Source organism: Ranitomeya variabilis, chromosome 3, assembly GCF_051348905.1.
Source record: "Ranitomeya variabilis isolate aRanVar5 chromosome 3, aRanVar5.hap1, whole genome shotgun sequence".
NCBI classification, from domain to species: domain Eukaryota; kingdom Metazoa; phylum Chordata; class Amphibia; order Anura; family Dendrobatidae; genus Ranitomeya; species Ranitomeya variabilis.
The window spans coordinates 461,413,763-461,434,968 of record NC_135234.1 but is presented as its reverse complement, the minus strand read 5'-3'; the positions used below and the strand labels follow the sequence as shown (position 1 = coordinate 461,434,968).

At 42.6% G+C, this 21,206-nt stretch overlaps 1 long non-coding RNA gene across 1 annotated transcript; it reads right to left on the bottom strand.

Moving 5' to 3' along the window:
* Nucleotides 1-8,657: 8,657 nt before the first annotated feature.
* LOC143818308 (uncharacterized) lies at nucleotides 8,658-17,127 on the bottom strand. Its single transcript, XR_013224449.1, has 3 exons — nucleotides 16,875-17,127; nucleotides 11,092-11,242; nucleotides 8,658-8,733 (listed from the first exon to the last, which is right to left on the bottom strand). It is a non-coding gene; the product is annotated as an uncharacterized LOC143818308 (long non-coding RNA).
* Between the last annotated feature and the right edge of the window lie 4,079 nt (nucleotides 17,128-21,206).

The following is a 21,206-nucleotide window of genomic DNA, read 5'->3' as shown; positions in this document are numbered from 1 at the left end:
TACCACAGCATCTTGCAGCGGCATGCTATTCCATCCGGTTTGCGTTTATTTGGACCATCATTTCTTTTTCAACAGGACAATGACCCGAAACACACCTTCAGGCTGTGTAAGGGCTATTTGACCAAGAAGGAGAGTGATGGGGTGCTACGCCAGATGACCTTGCCTCCACAGTCACCAGACATGAACCCAGTCGAGATGGTTTGGGGTGAGCTGGACCACAGAGTGAAGGCAAAAGGGCCAGCAAGTGCTAAGCAACATGGGAACTCCTTCATGTTTGTTCGAAGACCATTCCCGGTGACTACCTCTTGAAGCTCATCAAGAGAATGCCAAGAGTGTGCAAAGCAGTCATCAAAGCAAAAGGTGGCTACTTTGAAGAACCTAAAATATAAGACATAATTTCAGTTGTTTCACACTTTTTTGTTAAGTATATAATTCCACGTGTTAATTCATAGTTTTGATGCCTTCAGTGTGAATTTACAATTTTCATAGTCATGAAAATACAGAAAAATCTTTAAATGAGAAGGCGTGTCCAAACTTTTGGTCTGTACTGCATATATAAAGCTGAATATGTGTGTGTGTGTGTGTGTGTATGTCCGGGATTGGCATCTGCACCGTCACAGCTACAGCCACAAAATTTTGCACAGTCACACGTCTGGACCCCGAGAGCGTCATAGGCTGTATTGTGAAGCAAAATTTTAACCCCGCGCTTTCCAATTCACCAAACAATTTTGCCCCTATCTACATAATGGGGAAAAAGTGAAAGGAAAAGTGTTGGAGGCAAATTGACAGCTGCCAGATGTGAACAAGGGGGACTTAAAGAATGAGAGCGATGGCGCCAACGAGTATATACCATACAGTTGCTAAGTTGGGGCCCCGACATGGGATACTCACCACACACGGCAGGAGCTGGCTGGCAAATTTTAGCCTGGGGGGGCAAGCACACAGCAGTGGCCCATGAGTAGCGGCCCATCCTTAAAGTGGTTGTCGGATCTTATGCTACATGTCTACAGTCACTATGTGTGAATCCTCATATCGTGCGCACTGTGCGCTGAGAAGATTCTCTGGTGCCGGCGCCGGGAACAAGTGGTCTTGTGACCACAAGCATGCGATATATATATATTCCCAGCCACATTCCGACTAGACTGCTTCTGGCCTTGTTCAATACAGTTGCATTAGGCCATGCAAGTCTATTCAGCATGTGACCGCATGTATGCAAATCACAAACTTGCAGTCACACACCTGCTGAATAAGCACAGCACTGCGAGTAATGTGAGGATTCACAAGTCTGCAGTCACATAGAATGGCACAGAGTGAATGCACCAGTGGCACAAGCACAGCTCCACTGTATAATGACACACACACACAGCCCCACTGTATAATGACACACACACACACCACAGTCCTTGATATGCGCTAGCAGTAAAACACTTTGTCCAATACTCCCTTCCCTCCTCTCCCCTTGTCAGGCCATGTAATCTTCAGCTCATATGTGGATCACTGCTCACCATTCCCGCTGTTCGCCGCCCAAACAGTACCTCCATAACGGCACCATACAAAACCTCCATAACATCACCATAGAGTACCTTCTTAACATCACCATACAGAACTTTCAAACAGGGCTGCCACTAGAAATTTTGGGGCCCCATACTGGACAAATTTTGGGAGCCCATTGAGATTCTGCCCAGGCTCCAACCCCAGCCTCGCCACCACCCCTCGAACTGTCCACAGTCCCACCGCTCTCTCATGGAAAAACTCCACTTCTCACCAATCACACATGAAGGGTATATGCACACGTAGATGGAACCTCTGCGGATTTTTCAGCACCTGTTTTGAGAAATCCGCAGGTAAAAAGCACGTTTTTTTTCAGCAGCATGTGTACTGCGGATTTTGTTTTCCATAGGTTTACATGGTACTGTAAACTCAGGGAAAACTGCTGCGAATCCGCAGCATCAAAACCGCTGCGGATCCGCAGCAAAATCTGCAGCGTGTGCACATACCCTAACCGTTCCCATCACCAGATCACACATATAGCCAGCAGCTTTTGTTTTGGCTAAAAGATTTTTTTAATCTGCCACCACGACAAGGTAGACTCATTTGGCCGGGCCCTACTCTATGCAAACCTATTAAAAATTTGTTAAAATATGCAATACAATTTAGGTATATTTTTATTTATTTTTCAATTTTTTAAATGACCAATAATGTCACTTCCAAAGGGACAAATGCCACCGTACCATGACCAGACACCATATTACCACCACAGTGATCCAACAATATCACATACAAGAGACAAATACAACCGCACCATGTCCAGACCACATATTACCGCCACATGGTGACCAATAATACCACATACAAAGAACAAATATCAGCACAACATGACCAGACCACATATTACCACCACATAGTGACCTATAATACCACATACAAGGAACATATACTTCCACACGAGGTCCAGATCACAAGGGACAAACACCATTGCACCATATCAAGATCACATATTACCACCACATGTGACCAATAATACCACATACAGGGAAAAAATACCGCCTCACCATTACCAGTCCACATATTACCACCACAGTTACCGAATAATAGCACATACAAGAGACAAATACTGCAACACCATGACCGGACCACATATTGCCACCACATAGTGACTAAATACTACAATACTGATCATTAATAAAAAATACAGTGATCTCTGGTGATATTATACACAGGAGCTCTGTATACAGTGTCAGTGTACAGGTAATACAGTGGTCACCAGTGACAATATACACAGGAGCTCTGAATATAGTGTCAGTGTAAATGTCATACAGTGATCACTGGTGACATTGTACACAGGACCTCTGTATATACTGCCAGTGTACAGGTAATACAGTGATCACTGGTGATATTGTACACAGGAACTCTGTATATAGTGTATAGTGTCAGTGTACAGATAACACACTGACTCACCAGTGACGTCTCTAGGTGAAGTCCTTCAGCTTCGCTTTTCATCCTCAAGCAGCACAGACCGCCATCATATCTTCCAGCCAGGATGGGTCTCTGCAGGAAATAACAGTTATCTAGAGCTCCGCTTGCAGAACACATTACTTAATTTTTTCCCAACTTCTACACTGCACCAGATGAAGAAAAAAGGGCGACATAATGTCGCTCTGCACAGTAACAGGACCGCCCCCTCATTTAAAACAGTATCCTCAAAAAATAAAATAAATACATCACTGCAGTAATAATATCTCTTAATTAGCCCCTATGGTAATAATATCCCCCATCCTGGCCCCAGCCTTATGTTCTCCCATTCTGCCCTCATTAGGATCCATTCTGCCCCATATGATCGCCCCATCTGTCCCATGATCCTGCCCCATCTGTCCCATGATCCTGCCCCATCTGTCCCATCCGTCCCATCCTACCACCCCATCTGTCTCCATCGTATCCATCTTGCCCCATGATCCTGCACCATGTGTCTCCATCCTGCACCATCTGTCTCCATATTCCTGCCCTATTTGTCTCCATCCTGCCCCCATGTCTCCCATGCCCCCGTGTCTCACATTCTGCCCCCTGTGTCTCCATCCTGCCCCGTGTTGTTTCCATTCCTGCCCCCTGTGTTGTTTCCATGCCTGCCCCGTGTTGTTTCCATTCCTGCCCCGTGTTGTTTCCATTCTTGCCCCCTGTGTTGTTTCCATTCCTGCCCCCTGTGTTGTCTTCATCCTGCCCCATGTTGTTTCCATTCCTGCCCCCTATGTTGTTTCCATGCCTGCCCCCTGTGTTGTTTCCATTCCTGCCCCATGTTGTTTCCATTCTTGCCCCCTGTGTTGTTTCCATTCCTGCCCCCTGTGTTGTCTTCATCCTGCCCCATGTTGTTTCCATTCCTGCCCCCTGTGTTGTTTCCATGCCTGCCCCCTGTGTTGTTTCCATGCCTGCCCCCTGTGTTGTTTCCATGCCTGCCCCCTGTGTTGCTTCCATTCCTGCCCCGTGTTGTTTCCATTCTTGTCCCGTGTTGTTTCCATTCCTGCCCCTGTGCTGTTTCCATGCCTGCCCCCTGTGTTGTTTCCATTCCTGCCCCGTGTTGTTTCCATTCTTGCCCCCTGTATTGTTTCCATTCCTGCCCCCTGTGTTGTTTCCATTCCTGCCCCCTGTGTTGTTTCCATTACTGCCCCGTGTTGTTTCTATTACTGCCCCCTGTGTTGTTTCCATTCCTGCCCCGTGTCTCCATTCCTGCCCCTGTGTTGTTTCCATTCCTGCCCCCTGTGTTGTTTCCATTCCTGCCCCGTGTTGTTTCCACTCTTGCCCCCTGTGTTGTTTTCATTACTGCCCCCTGTGTTGTTTCCATTCCTGCCCCCTGTATTGTTTCCATTCCTGCCCCCTGTGTTGTCTCCATTCCTGCCCCGTGTTGTTTCCATTCCTGCCCCCTGTGTTGTTTCCATTCCTGCCCCCTGTGTTGTCTCCATTCCTGCCCCCTGTGTTGTCTCCATTCCTGCCCCCGTGTCTCCATTCCTGCCCCCGTGTTGTTTCCATTCATGCCCCCGTGTCTCCATTCTGCCCTAGACTTGCAGCATTCAATAAAAATATAAAAAACACCTTTCTCCTTACCTGGCCACGGTCCAGCGCCGACGTCCATCCCTTGTATTTCAGCGCGGACTCGCCGGTGAATAACAATGATGTCATACGTTGGCGACGTGCGCGCTGATGTCAGCTGCCAGCCTGTGATTGGCTTGCGGCTTTAACTGCTGCCTTGTGGGCACACGCACACACTCAGAAAAAACACACACACACACACCCCAACCAACACTCAGGAAAACACACACTCAGGAAAACACACGCACCCACAAACTCAGGAAAACACACACTCATACATACACACACGCACACACTCAGGAAAACACACACACACTTAGGAAAACACACACACACACCCATTTAAGAAAACACACACCCACTCAGGAAAACACACCCACACACCCACTCAGGAAAACACACACACACACATTCAGGAAAACACACACACTCTGACCTGCCATGTTTAATTTGTTAAATGCCCCCTCCCCCTGCCACTTAGCACAGCAAGCGTTGGGATGAGCAGCTGGAGAGGTTACCTGGCATGTGCTGGACAGTGGGCACACAGCAGCTTCCTCTCATCTTGTCTGTGTCCTGCCGTCCTTTGCTACTGCTCTAGTCTGCACACTGTAGCTCCTCCCCCTCCAGGCCTGGCTGAGCAGACATCGGAGACAGATCTGCACACAGAAGAGGAGGAGGCTGCGTGCGATCACTATGGAAGTAACGTACACTCCTCCTCTTGTGTGCAAGGAGCTGCCCCCTCTCACCGCAGCCTGCACATTACTGAAGCCGGCCATAGCTCCAGCCACAAGTGCACGCTGCGTGTCCCGCCCTCCTGTTCCTGCTCAACACAGGTCCTCCAGCCGCCCTGGGCAGTGGCTTAGGCACCGGCCTGGGGGTAAATGCATTCCTGCCACCCGGCCCAGTCCACCCCTGACACACGGGGATATGAACACACACACAAAATGCGCCACACACTACCACGTGCTTGAACATATATACCACCCTCACCACACATGCACCAACCTCACCACATAAAAGTCAAAACACAAAAGTCACCGCTCAAAACTCGCCATGCGCAAAATTTGCCACATGCAAAACTAGGCACACGCAAAATTAGCCACACGTGCAAAACTCACCTCATGGAAAACTCGCCACCTGCAAAACTTGCACACGCGGAAAAATTGCCACATGCACAAAAGTTGCAACACATGCAAAAGTTGCCTCACACAAAACTTGCACCTACTCAAAACGCACTACACATAAAACTCGCCACACGCAAAACTTGCCATGCGCAAAACTTGCTGCACACAACTTGATACACTAACCTGTCACATGCAACTCGACGCACAAAAAGTTGCTACACGCATGTCGCCACACAAAACTCATCTTACAAAAGTCGCTAAATGCATGTCGCCACACGCAACTCAACACACACAACTTGACACTTGAAACTCGCCCTAAAACACACACAAGTCTGGTATTATCCTTCAAAAATAAAAATCTGATTAATAAGCAGACAAACTACAAGAGCAACATATGTACCATGTAGGAAATACGGCAGCTGTCAGTCACATGACCTGTCTATTATGTGTATGTGTGAGCTAATATATACTGCCAGGGGGGAGGGCTTCGTGTTGGCTGGGGATTTATCAGGCTGCCAATTTAGCTTACAAATACTGAGGTAAAAACACTGACCAAATAACGTGTGAACGAGGTCTAATACAGGAGGAGATGACACACAAATATATACTATATATAGGAGGAGATGACATACAGGTACATACTATATACAGGGGAGATGACACACAGGTATATACTATATACAGGAGGAGATGACTTACAGGTATATACTATATACAGGAGGAGATGACATACAGGTATATACTATGTATAGGAGGAAATGACATACAGGTATATACTATACACAGGAGGAGATGACACACGAATATACTATATACAGGAGGAGATGACATACAGGTATATACTATATAAAGAGGAGATGACACATAGGTATATACAGGAGGAGATGAGGGCAGGTATATACTATATATAGGGGAGATGACATACAGGTATATACTATATACAGGAGATGACATACAGGTATATACTATATATAGGAGGAGATGACATACAGGTACATACTATATACGGAAGAGATGACATACAGGTATATACTATACTATTTCCCCTTGATAAAGCTAAAGCACCCGCGCTAGCAAAACGCGCGTCGGGGGTCCCGCTGGACTGAATCCCACCCGGTACACGCCACCTCTGTATTTTGTCGGTAAGCGCCTGTTTGGTTGCCAGTATTCTTAGTGTGGGGGATGATTTTGTGTCTCCCAGGGCTCACTTTATACTTATGGGCGGCTGCCTCTATATTACTATTAGATAAGTTACACTGTTCAGGTGGTGGCTTATACTGGTAGGGACTCACTCTACCCTTACCATCCTTTTTACATTGCTATTATACTTGTATGTATTAACTTTTATATGATTAAATAAATTATTTGCAGTATTTGCTTTCTCCGTTTTACTCCTTTTTTTCTATTATTCTTATGGAGTTTCTTTGTCCTTGGGACTCTGGGTTTTTCTGGCACGATTCAGTGTTCTAAATCTCCCAGATAATATGTTGCCTAGTTCTGTTCTAATATACTATATATAAGGGAGATGACAAACATGTATATACTAAGGGGAAAATGAGAGGTGTGAGGTGAAAATGAGAGGTGTGAGGTGAAAATGAAAAGGTGTGAGTTCCAAATATGAGGAGTGAGGGAAAATAGTGTAGTGATTGGAAAATGACAGATGTGAGGTCGAAATAACAAGTGTTAGGGGGGAATGAGAGGAGTGAGGGGGGAATGAGAGGAGTGAGGGAGAAAATGAGAGATGTGAGGGGCAAAATGAAAGATGTGAGGGGGAAAATGAGAGGCGTGATGGGAAAATAAGTGAGGTGCTATAACTAACCACAGATATTTACTATGCCCAGGCAACGCCGGACTCTTCAGCTAGTATATATATACAACATATATATATATATATATATATATATATATATATATATATATATATATATATATATATATATATATATATTCAGAAAAAGCAGGCAGCACTCCGGTTTTCAAGAAAATATGCAGGACTTTAATGAACCCACATGTCTCAGCAACGTTTCGGCTCAACTGAGCCTTTCTCAAGCAGTGAGTGTTACATCTTAGTGCATATATATAGAGATTTTTTCATCATCCAATTAAGGTGCCATAATACAGTTATGTTAATATATATTGTTACATAAAGTGCTACTGTGCTGTTAAAGTGTCCAGTGTTTATACTACTATTAGTGAATTACTGTTCTTTACCATGGTTATTCCTGCTTACCCACGAGGAGACATGCTGGCAATGGGGGATATCGGCGTTCTAACTTGCATACTGCGCATATCCCAGCATTTCCTCATACATCACGGCCATGTGAGCGGCTAACGACCAATCAAATGCCAGGGGCGGTGTTTTGTATCCGGCGCATGCGCTGTAGCGCCTAATAGCGCCATTTTGTGTGTGGCAACTCCATATACCTTAATTATCACCATCTTAGTTGTGGAACATCCTATCTTTAGATGTTACCGCTTTATAGAGCTACGGACAACAAAACTATCATATATATCTGCGCTTTTACATAGCGCCTGTTAATGAAATAATCAGCCTATTATTATATTGTTTTGTAAGGAATCACTTACTCAAACTACACATATGCCGCACGGACTTTCTTGTGCCTCATCTCGCCTTGGCCATCAGAGCTGACCTTATTACAGACCATCCTCCAGTGGCCACACAGTGTCAAAAGGGTGCATTAAGCCTGTTCTGGCAAACTTGCCTCACCTCAAGACTTCTGTATAGCGTTAGCCATATAGTCCCGGCTACCATTCATACCACACCTATACGCTCAGGCATGTCATTATTCTCTTAGAAAATCAATATAATAATGCCAGATAAATTATTAATATGTATTTTTATTTAATTGATACATTAGCCTTGCATCACTATACAAATATGGCTCATAGTATTTTAATGTAATCAGAGGTATATTTTTTGATATTTTTTAACAGAACGCCTCAATATCTCCCCATCCTCGCATATCTCCTATGGCAAGATCTTGTAGCCAATCATAGGCAGCAGAACGACCTAGGCAAAAATACATACATAAAATTAGGAACACAGCCTAACAAATCAATTCTAAAATATAAAAACATGCTGTCAAGCCTTCAACATCACTGTGCTAGATTGAAAAACTATTTTTTATATAATTGCATGCATTTTAAAATCTGCATTTAATCCTGAATGTCTAAGTGTATTCAGTTTATAGATCCACATTAATTCCCTTTTCTTCAACGCTTGTTCTCTATCACCACCTCTCCTATTCAATGGCACCCTATCTATAATTTTAAACCTTAGATCTCTTTCAAAGTGGTTACAATCAATAAAGTGCTTTGGTACAGGGAGATCAGTTCTCTTCTTTCTAATGGTATACCGGTGTTGGTTCATCCGGACTTTAAACTCGCAAGTTGTTTCCCCGATATACCATAGATTACAGGGACAGCTCAAGAGATAAATGACATAGTCCGAGTTACATGTCAGATAATGTTTGATTGTATATATCTTTCTCGTTACGGGGTGCTCAAAGGTATCCCCCTTGTCCATATGTGTACAATTCACACAGCTAAGGCAAGGGAAACAACCGTTTTTACGTGAACCTGTTAGGAACATTTGTCTACTCATCATATTGGGACCTATATCTGATTTTATCAAATAGTCCTTTATATTTTTGTTCCTTTTATATGAGTATAAAGGTGGCAGTCTCAACTCTTTTATATCCGGCAAGCATTTCCCCAACATCCCCCAATGTTTAGTTATTACATTCGCCACCAATTTACTCTCCTCTCCATATGTGGTGACGAATGGAATACGTCTTTTTGTGTTCTTATCCTTCTCTCGTACATCCTTTTGTATAAGTTCAATTCTGCTTTTTTGTAATACCTTCTTTTTAGTCGATTACAGCAATTTTTTAGGGTAACCCCTGTTCATAAATTTTTCTATCATTGAGTCTACTGCCACATCTAAATATTCTTCCTTTTTAACAATATGTCTTACTCTCAACATCTGACTTAACGGAATTGATCTCGTCATAGACCGTGGGTGTTGACTGTCAAATAATAGTAAATTGTTTTTATCTGTATTTTTTACAAAAATTGTAGTACTCAATTCTCCCTTATCTAGACTGACAAGTACATTAAGAAACTGAATGCTCTCTCTAGACATAACCAATGTGAATTTAATGGTATCATTAATAGTATTCAGATACTCATGAAAGTTTTCCAATTCACTCTGAGACCCTGTCCATAGGAGGAAGACATCATCTATGTACCTCCACCACACCAAAACATGCCGGAAGTGGTGGGATACATAGATGAGGTCCTCCTCCAGGACTTCCATGACCAAATTTGCGTACGCGGGGGCCATATTGGCCCCCATAGCGGTTCCACGTTTTTGCATATAAAACGCATCACCAAACATAAAGTAATTCTGTTTCAAAATAATTTCAAGGATCTTAAGCAGAAACGTTTTTCCTTCCAGTGTGCACTTTGACACATTTAGCTTATTATCCACTGCTCTCAAACCCTGTTCGTGGTCAATGGATGTATAAAGAGACACCACATCGAAGGATGCGAGTATCACATCTCCTTCCAAATGTAGTGCCTCCAGTTTGTTCAAAAAGTCAGTCGTATCTCTGATGAATGATTTACACTGTCTAGCCATAGGGTTGAGGATTCTGTCAAGAAAGATGCCCATTTTGTTGAAGATGGACCCCACCCCCGACACTATAGGTCGTCCTGGTGGGTTGACCAATGTTTTATGAATTTTCGGATTTATATAAAGCACCGGAGTGCGTGGATTATTTTCAAATAGATAGTCATGTAAATCCTGGTCTATCACACCACCCTCCAAAGCTTCTTTCAAACATTTTTTAATCGCCTTATTGATCTCAAACTTTGGGTCACCCCCTAATCTCTGGTACACACTCTCATCATTTAATTGCCTTAAAATCTCAGCAACATACATTTCCTTGTCCATGACGACGACTGCTCCCCCCTTATCGGCGGGTTTCACCACAATGTCGCCGTCATGGACAAGTTCCTGCAGTGCTTCATATTCCTCCTTCAGTATGTTTGAGTGTGCATATTCTTTCACTGTCTTATTTTTTATTTGTTCAATATCAGTTTTCATTGCCACCTCAAAGGCCTCAATTACTGCTGAATATGACGGTGGAACAAATGTGCTATTTTTCTTTAATTGTACAGAGTTTAAATCGAACTCACTAGTTCTCATCTTAGTACTCACATCCTTACCACTAAACCATACCCTTAATTTGATCTGTCTAAGAAAACGCTCAATATCAAGTTGCAACTCGAACCAGTCTATATGTGCACATGGGCTAAAACTCAGCCCTTTGATTAATACTGAAATCTGCATGTCCGTTAGTACCTTTTTGGAAATGTTCACTATGAGGTCTGTTCTCTTTTCCTGAGGTTTATTGTTTTCTGGGGTTGCCCTTTGGATTTCTCTGGCTTCTTTTTGCCTCCGGTGCTGACGTCTGCCACCCCGCCTTTTTCTTCTTCTGTTGTTTTGGTCATATCTATGGGGAATAAAGTCATCATTAAGACATTTATAACTACTATTATCAGTGTTAGTTCTTCCCGTTCTCACAGGACCTCTGCTCTTCCATGACATTTTTGTACTGTCCATTTGCCAAGTATAGATCCGACCAGTCTCATAGTCCCCAACATCTCTGCTCCATTTTTTTCTTTTATTTTCCTCCAATTCTCCCCGAAACTTGCAAATATCTCTATCCACTTTCTCTTTAAATGCTGTCCAATCATCTTTATTCAAGAGTTCCTGTATTTTTTCCTCCAACTCCCCTGTGCTCTGTTGCAATTTTTTAACTTCATCTTGCAAGAACTCGACATTTAATAGCATTATGTCCATAGCATATTTATTTGATATTTTCATGAATCTATTACAGAATGCCATATTTCCAAGAAACAGGTTTGAGCGGATATTGGATCTCAAACCTCTTGGTATTTTGCGCTCCTTTAAATAATGTCCCAGTGTTGTTAGATGTAACTGTGAACTATTCAGGCGCTTCATATCGTTCATATATTTATGTTTTAACCCCTTAATCCCGTATGACGTACTATCCCGTCAAGGTGACCTGGGACTTAATTCCGGGTGACGGGATAGTACGTCATACGCGATCGGCCGCGCTCACGGGGGGAGCGCGGCCGATCGCGGCCGGGTGTCAGCTGCCTATCGCAGCTGACATCCGGCACTATGTGCCAGGAGCGGTCACGGACCGCCCCCGGCACATAAACCCCCGGCACACCGCGATCAAACATGATCGCAGTGTACCGGCGGTAAAGGGAAGCATCGCGCATGGAGGGGGCTCCCTGCGGGCTTCCCTGAGACCCCCGGAGCAACGCGATGTGATCGCGTTGCTCCGAGGGTCTCCTACCTCCTTCCTCCCTGCAGGTCCCGGATCCAAGATGGTCGCGGCATCCGGGTCCTGCAGGGAGAAAGGTGGCTTACCGAGTGTCTGCTCAGAGCAGATGCTGGTAAGCCTGCACCGATGTAAGTGAGATCGGTGATCTGACAGTGCTGTGCACACTATCAGATCATCGATCTGTGATGTCCCCCCTGGGACAAAGTAAAAAAGTAAAAAAAAAATTTTTCCACATGTGTAAAAAAAAATAAAAAAAATTCCTAAATAAATGATAAAAAAAAAATATATATATTATTCCCATAAATACATTTCTTTATCTAAATAAAAAAACAAAACAAAAAAACTACACATATTTAGTATCGCCGCGTCCGTAACGACCCAACCTATAAAACTGTCCCACTAGTTAACCCCTTCAGTAAACACCGTAAGAAAAAAAAAAAAAAAACGAGGCAAAAAACAACGCTTTATTACCATACCGCCGAACAAAAAGTGGAATAACACACGATCAAAAAGACTGATATAAATAATCATGGTACCGCTGAAAACACCATCTTGTCCCGCAAAAAACAAGCCACCATACAGCGTCATCAGCAGAAAAATAAAAAAGTTATAGTCCTGAGAATAAAGCGATACTAAAATAATTATTTTTTCTATAAAATAGTTTTTATCGTATAAAAGCGCCAAAACATAAAAAAATGATATAAATGAGATATCGCTGTAATCGTACTGACCCGTCGAATAAAACTGCTTTATCAATTTTACCAAACGCGGAACGGTATAAACGCCTCTCCCAAAAGAAATTCATGAATAGCAGGTTTTTGCTCATTCTGCCTCACAAAAATCGGAATAAAAAGTGATCAAAAATGGTCACGTGTCCGAAAATGTTACCAATAAAAACGTCAACTCGTCCTGCAAAAAACAAGACCTCTAATGACTCTGTGGAGCAAAATGTGGAAAAATTATAGGTCTCAAAATGTGGAGACTCAAAAACTTTTTTGGTATAAAAAGCGTCTTTTAGTGTGTGACAGCTGCCAATCATAAAAATCTGATATAAAAAATGCTATAAAAGTAAATCAAACCCTCCTTCATCACCCCCTTAGTTAGGGAAAAATAATAAAATTAAAAAAATGTATTTATTGTCATTTTCCCATTAGGGCTAGGGTTAGGGTTAGGGCTAGAGTTAGGGTTAGGGCTAGGGTTCGGGTTGGGGCTAAAGTTAGGGTTAGGGCTAGGGTTAGGGTTAGGGCTAGGGTTGGAGGTAAAGTTAGGGTTAGGGTTGGGGCTAAAGTTAGGGTTAGGGTTGGGGCTAAAGTTAGGGTTAGGGTTTGAATTACATTTACGGTTTGGATTAGGGTTGGGATTAGAATTATGGGTGTGTCAGGGCTAGGGGTGTGGTTAGGGTTACCGTTGGGATTAGGGTTAGGGGTGTGTTTGGGTTAGGGTTTCAGGTAGAATTGGGGAGTTTCCACTGTCCAGGCACATCAGGGGCTCTCCAAACGCGACATGGCGTCCAATCTCAATTCCAGCCAATTCTGCGTTGAAAAAGTAAAACAGTGCTCCTTCCCTTCCGAGCTCTCCCGTGCGCCCAAAAAGGGGTTTACCCCAACATATGGGTTATCAGCGTACTCGGGACAAATTGAACAACAACTTCTGTGGTCCAAGTTCTCTTATTATCCTTGGGAAAATTAAAAATTTGGGGGGCTAAAAAACGTTTGTGAGAAAAAAAAAGATGTTTTATTTTCACGGCTCTGCGTTATAAACTGTAGTGAAACACATGGGGGTTCAAAGTTCTCACAACACATCTAGATAAGTTCCTTGGGAGGTCTAGTTTCCAATATGGGGTCACTTGTGGGGGGTTTGTACTGTTTGGGTACATCAGGGGCTCTGCAAATGCAACGTGACGCCTGCAGACCAATCCATTTAAGTCTGCATTGCAAATGGCGCTCCTTCCCTTCCGTGCTCTGTCATGTGCCCAAACAGTGGTTCCCCCCCACATATGGGGTATCAGCGTACTCAGGACAAATTGGACAACAACTTTTGGGGTCTAATTTATCCTGTTACCCTTGTGAAAATACAAAACTGGGGGCTAAAAAATCATTTTTGTGAAAAAAAAAATATATATATTTTCACGGCTCTGCGTTATAAACTGTAGTGAAACACTTGGAGGTTCAAAGCTCTCAAAACACATCTAGATAAGTTCCTTAGGGGGTCTACTTTCCAAAATGGTGTCACTTGTGGGGGGTTTCAATGTTTAGGCACATCAGGGGCTCTCCAAACGCAACATGGCGTCCCATCTCAATTCCAGTCAATTTTGCATTGAAAAGTCAAATGGCGCTCCTTCCCTTCCAAGCTCTTCCATGCGCCCAAACAATGGTTTACACCCACATATGGGGTATCAGCGTACTCAGGACAAATTGCACAACATTTTTTGGGGTCCAATTTCTTCTCTTACCCTTGGGAAAATAAAAAAATGGGGGCGAAAAGATCATTTTTGTGAAAAAATATGATTTTTTATTTTTACGACTCTGCATTATAAACTTCTGTGAAGCACTTGGTGGGTCAAAGTGCTCACCACACATCTAGATAAGTTCCTTAGGGGGTCTACTTTCCAAAATGGTGTCACTTGTAGGGGGTTTCAATGTTTAGGCACATCAGGGGCTCTCCAAACGCAACATGGCGTCCCATCTCAATTCCAGTCAATTTTGCATTGAAAAGTCAAATGGCGCTCCTTTCCTTCCGAGCTCTGCCATGCGCCCAAACAGTGGTTTACCCCCACATATGGGGTATCAGCGTACTCAGGACAAATTGTATAACAACTTTGGGGGTCCATTTTCTCCTGTTACCCTTGGTAAAATAAAACAAATTGGAGCTGAAATAAATTTTGTGTGAAAAAAAGTTAAATGTTCATTTTTATTTAAACATTCCAAAAATTCCTGTGAAACACTTGAAGGGTTAATAAACTTCTTCAATGTGGTTTTGAGCACCTTGAGGGGTGCAGTTTTTAGAATGGTGTCACACTCGGGTATTTTCTATCATATAGACCCCTCAAAATGACTTCAAATGAGATGTGGTCCCTAAAAAATATAAGTATAAAGGTGGCAGTCTCAACTCTTTTATATCCGGCAAGCATTTCCCCAACATCCCCCAATGTTTAGTTATTACATTCGCCACCAATTTACTCTCCTCTCCATATGTGGTGACGAATGGAATACGTATTTTTGTGTTCTTATCCTTCTCTCGTACATCCTTTTGTATAAGTTCAATTCTGCTTTTTTGTAATACCTTCTTTTTAGTCGATTCCAGCAATTTTTTAGGGTAACCCCTGTTCATAAATTTTTCTATCATTGAGTCTACTGCCACATCTAAATTTTCTTACTCTCAACATCTGACTTAACGGAATTGATCTCGTCATAGACCGTGGGTGTTGACTGTCAAATAATAGTAAATTGTTTTTATCTGTATTTTTTACAAAAATTGTAGTACTCAATTCTCCCTTATCTAGACTGACAAGTACATCAAGAAACTGAATGCTCTCTCTAGACATAACCAATGTGAATTTAATGGTATCATTAATAGTATTCAGATACTCATGAAAGTTTTCCAATTCACTCTGAGACCCTGTCCATAGGAGGAAGACATCATCTATGTACCTCCACCACACCAAAACATGCCGGAAGTGGTGGGATACATAGATGAGGTCCTCCTCCAGGACTTCCATGACCAAATTTGTGTACGCGGGGGCCATATTGGCCCCCATAGCGGTTACTCGTTTTTGCATATAAAACGCATCACCAAACATAAAGTAATTTTGTTTCAAAATAATTTCAAGGATCTTAAGCAAAAACGTTTTTCCTTCCAGTGTGCACTTTGACACATTTAGCTTATTATCCACTGCTCTCAAACCCTGTTCGTGGTCAATGGATGTATAAAGAGACACCACATCGAAGGATGCGAGTATCACATCTCCTTCCAAATGTAGTGCCTCCAGTTTGTTCAAAAAGTCAGTCGTATCTCTGATGAATGATTTACACTGTCTAGCCATAGGGTTGAGGATTCTGTCAAGAAAGATGCCCATTTTGTTGAAGATGGACCCCACCCCCGACACTATAGGTCGTCCTGGTGGGTTGACCAATGTTTTATGAATTTTCGGATTTATATAAAGCACCGGAGTGCGTGGATTATTTTCAAATAGATAGTCATGTAAATCCTGGTCTATCACACCACCCTCCAAAGCTTCTTTCAAACATTTTTTAATCGCCTTATTGATCTCAAACTTTGGGTCACCCCCTAATCTCTGGTACACATTCTCATCATTTAATTGCCTTAAAATCTCAGCAACATACATTTCCTTGTCCATGACGACGACTGCTACCCCCTTATCGGCGGGTTTCACCACAATGTCGCCGTCATGGACAAGTTCCTGCAGTGCTTCATATTCCTCCTTCAGTATGTTTGGGTGTGCATATTCTTTCACTGTCTTATTTTTTATTTGTTCAATATCAGTTTTCACTGCCACCTCAAAGGCCTCAATTACTGCTGAATATGACGGTGGAACAAATGTGCTATTTTTCTTTAATTGTACAGAGTTTAAATCGAACTCACTAGTTCTCATCTTAGTACTCACATCCTTACCACTAAACCATTCCCTTAATTTGATCTGTCTAAGAAAACGCTCAATATCAAGTTGCAACTCGAACCAGTCTATATGTGCACATGGGCTAAAACTCAGCCCTTTGATTAATACTGAAATCTGCATGTCCGTTAGTACCTTTTTGGAAATGTTCACTATGAGGTCTGTTCTCTTTTCCTGAGGTTTATTGTTTTCTGGGGTTGCCCTTTGGATTTCTCTGGCTTCTTTTTGCCTCCGGTGCTGACGTCTGCCACCCCGCCTTTTTCTTCTTCTGTTGTTTTGGTCATATCTATGGGGAATAAAGTCATCATTAAGACATTTATAACTACTATTATCAGTGTTAGTTCTTCCCGTTCTCACAGGACCTCTGCTCTTCCATGACATTTTTGTACTGTCCATTTGCCAAGTATAGATCCGACCAGTCTCATAGTCCCCATCATCTCTGCTCCATTTTTTTCTTTTATTTTCCTCCAATTCTCCCCGAAACTTGCAAATATCTCTATCCACTTTCTCTTTAAATGCTGTCCAATCATCTTTATTCAAGAGTTCCTGTATTTTTTCCTCCAACTCCCCTGTACTCTGTTGCAATTTTGTAACTTCATCTTGCAAGAACTCGACATTTAATAGCATTATGTCCATAGCATATTTATTTTATATTTTCATGAATCTATTACAGAATGCCATATTTCCAAGAAACAGGTTTGGGCGGATATTGGATCGCAAACCTCTTGGTATTTTGCGCTCCCTTAAATAATGTCCCAGTGTTGTTAGATGTAACTGTGAACTATTCAGGCGCTTCATATCGTTCATATATTTATGTTTTAATTCCATATGTGAGGGAGTTTTCAAAAAAGCTGCATCCCCCTCTATGTTACTTAATATACGTTCTTCATCTTCCACAGTATAGTTGAAGACACCTGGTTCCATGGTGTGTAATTCCATGTCTCCAAAAAATGACTTAAGGATGTTGAAAAAAATAAAAATAAGAAAAAATCTATATGTGCAAAAATTTCCAGACCACAACATAATACCCAAAAATTGGAACAGCACAACTCCTATACTTAGCTTCAGGTGCAATGCCCATAGACCACCCGTCCACCGGTCGTCTCCAATCAATATTCAGAAAAAGCAGGCAGCACTCCGGTTTTCAAGAAAATATGCAGGACTTTAATGAACCCACATGTCTCAGCGACGTTTCGGCTCAACTGAGCCTTTCTCAAGCAGTGAGTGTTACATCTTAGTGCATATATATAGAGATTTTTTCATCATCCAATTAAGGTGCCATAATACAGTTATGTTAATATATATTGTTACATAAAGTGCTACTGTGCTGTTAAAGTGTCCAGTGTTTATACTACTATTAGTGAATTACTGTTCTTTACCATGGTTATTCCTGCTTACCCACGAGGAGACATGCTGGCAATGGGGGATATCGGCGTTCTAACTTGCATACTGCGCATATCCCAGCATTTCCTCATACATCACGGCCATGTGAGCGGCTAACGACCAATCAAATGCCAGGGGCGGTGTTTTGTATCCGGCGCATGCGCTGTAGCGCCTAATAGTGCCATTTTGTGTGTGGCAACTCCATATACCTTAATTATCACCATCTTAGTTGTGGAACATCCTATCTTTAGATGTTACCGCTTTATAGAGCTACGGACAACATAACTATCATTCCTTACAAAACAATATAATAATAGGCTGATTATTTCATTAACAGGCGCTATGTAAAAGCGCAGATATACACTCACCGGCCACTTTATTAGGTACACCATGCTAGTAACGGGTTGGACCCCCTTTTGCCTTCAGAACTGCCTCAATTCTTCGTGGCATAGATTCAACAAGGTGCTGGAAGCATTCCTCAGAGATTTTGGTCCATATTGACATGATGGCATCACACAGTTGCAGCAGATTTGTCGGCTGCACATCCCAAAGATGCTCCATACAAGGCAGGATGGATCCATGCTTTCATGTTGTTTACGCCAAATTCTGACCCTACCATCCGAATGTCGCAGCAGAAATCGAGACTCATCAGACCAAGCAACGTTTTTCCAATCTTCTACTGTCCAATTTCGATGAGCTTGTACAAATTGTAGCCTCAGTTTCCTGTTCTTAGCTGAAAGGAGTGGTACCCGGTGTGGTCTTCTGCTGCTGTAGCCCATCTGCCTCAAAGTTCGACGCACTGTGCGTTCAGAGATGCTCTTAGGCCTACCTTGGTTGTAACGGGTGGCGATTTGAGTCACTGTTGCCTTTCTATCAGCTCGAACCAGTCTGCCCATTCTCCTCTGACCTCTGGCATCAACAAGGCATTTCCGCCCACAGAACTGCCGCTCACTGGATTTTTTTTCTTTTTCGGACCATTCTCAGTAAACCCTAGAGATGGTTGTGCGTGAAAATCCCAGTAGATCAGCAGTTTCTGAAATACTCAGACCAGCCCTTCTGGCACCAACAACCATGCCACGTTCAAAGGCACTCAAATCACCTTTCTTCCCCATACTGATGCTCGGTTTGAACTGCAGGAGATTGTCTTGACCATGTCTACATGCCTAAATGCACTGAGTTGCCGCCATGTGATTGGCTGATTAGAAATTAAGTGTTAACAAGAAGTTGGACAGGTGTACCTAATAAAGTGGCCAGTGAGTGTATATGATAGTTTTGTTGTCCGTAGCTCTATAAAGCGGTAACATCTAAAGATAGCCCCTGGCATTTGATTGGTCGTTAGCCGCTCACATGGCTGTGATGTATGAGGAAATGCTGGGATATGCGCAGTATGCAAGTTAGAACGCCGATTTCCTCCATTGCCAGCATGTCTCCTCGTGGGTAAGCAGGAATAACCATGGTAAAGAACAGTAATTCACTAATAGTAGTATAAACACTGGACACTTTAACAGCACAGTAGCACTTTATGTAACAATATATATTAACATAACTGTATTATGGCACCTTAATTGGATGATGAACAAATCTCTATATATATGCACTAAGATGTAACACTCACTGCTTGAGAAAGGCTCAGTTGAGCCGAAACGTTGCTGAGACATGTGGGTTCATTAAAGTCCTGCATATTTTCTTGAAAACCGGAGTGCTGCCTGCTTTTTCTGAATATTGATTGGAGACGACCAGTGGATGGGTGGTCTATGGGCATTGCACCTGAAGCTAAGTATAGGAGTTGTGCTGTTCCAATTTTTGGGTATTATATATATATATATATATATATATATATATATATATATATATATATATATATATATATATATATATATATATATATATACACTGTGTTCCAAATTATTATGCACAAAGAGTTTAGGAGTGATAAGGTTAGAATTTGTTTGTTTGTCATTTAAACTCATTGATGGTGATGTGTGTCAGGGCTCTTTATATCACTGACAGCAATTGCAGATACCTGTGCAAATTAGTTTGGTAGGTGTGTCCAAATAAAGGCAAGACTACTTAAGAAGGCTGTTCCACATTATTAAGCAGCCTACATTTTTTGCCAAAATGGGAAAGAAATAGGATGTGTCGGCTGCTGAGAAGCAACAAATTGTGGAGTATTTAGGTCAAGGCATGGCTACAATCAACATTGCCAAGACACTTCATCGTGATCATCGCACAATCAAGAAGTATGTAGCTGATTCCCAGCACACACGTGTGCGTGCTGATAAGGAAAAATTGAGGACTCTTTCCAACAGGCAATTACGTAAGGTTAAAAGAGCAGCTGCAAAAATGCCTTGTCATAGCAGCAGACAAGTTTTTGAAACTGCTGATGCCTCCAACGTCCCCAGAACAAGATGCAGGGTCCTTCAGAGGTGCGTAAGCCATCCTGTCGACCACTTCTATCCACTGCACACAAGCAGAAACGGCTCCAGTGGGCCAAACGATACATGAAGACTGACTTCCAAACTGTTTTGTTCACCGATGAGTGCCGTGCAACGCTCGATGGTCCAGATGGATGAAGTGGAGGATGGCTTGTTGATGGACACCCCATGAAAACACGGCTAAGGCACCAACAAGGAGGAGGTGGAGTAATGTTTTGGGCTGGAATCATGGGGAGAGAGATTGTCGGCCCCTTTATGATCCCTGAAGGGGTAAAGATGAACTCCATAATCTATTTGGAGTTTCTAAAACAACACTTCCTGCCATGGTTCAAGAGGAAGAACCGTGCTTTCCACAGCAAGATCATTTTCATGCATGATAATGCACCGTCTCATGCTGCAAAAAACACATCTGCATCTCTGGCTGCTATGGGCATAAAAGAGGACAAACTTATGGTGTGGCCACCATCTTCCCCTGAACTCAACCCCATTGAGAACCTCTGGAGCATCATCAAAAGGAGTGTCTATGATGGCGGGAGGCAGTCCACATCTAAGCAACAGCTCTGGGAGGGTATTCTGTCCACATGCAAAACAATTGAAGCAGAAACCATCCAAAAACTGACAAATTCAATGGACGAGAGAGTTCAGAAGC